This window comes from Eimeria mitis, genomic scaffold, assembly GCF_000499745.2.
Source record: "Eimeria mitis Houghton genomic scaffold, Emh_scaff182, whole genome shotgun sequence".
NCBI lineage: Eukaryota > Apicomplexa > Conoidasida > Eucoccidiorida > Eimeriidae > Eimeria > Eimeria mitis.
The window spans coordinates 29,207-29,545 of record NW_013570140.1 but is presented as its reverse complement, the minus strand read 5'-3'; the positions used below and the strand labels follow the sequence as shown (position 1 = coordinate 29,545).

General features: G+C 41.6%; 1 protein-coding gene across 1 annotated transcript in view; it reads right to left on the bottom strand.

Moving 5' to 3' along the window:
• The window catches only part of EMH_0002210 (uncharacterized protein), a gene marked incomplete at both ends in the record, with an annotated part of 1,519 nt that overhangs the window by 276 nt on the left and 904 nt on the right, over window positions 1-339 (bottom strand). The window lies entirely within an intron of this gene.

Here is a 339-nt window from a genome sequence, read left to right as displayed (position 1 = left end):
CCTTATTGTTTTCTATCTCTTATTTAATATATAAAATTTATTATTTATTTTTTATTTTCTAGGGTTTAGGGTTTAGGGTTTAGGGTTTAGGGTTTAGGGTTTAGGGTTTAGGGTTTAGGGTTTAGGGAGGGTTTAGGGTTTAGGGTTTAGGGTTTAGGGTTTAGGGTTTAGGGTTTAGGGTTTAGGGTTTAGGGTTGCCTGATCTGAGTATTTGCAGCGGAGAAGTAAAGAGTTTAATGCCGGATGCTTTTGAGTTGCTGCAGGGCTTAACAACCCAAATATTCTTCATGGGCCACTGCCACTGCTGCTGCTGCTGCTGCTGCTGCTGCTGCTGCTGCT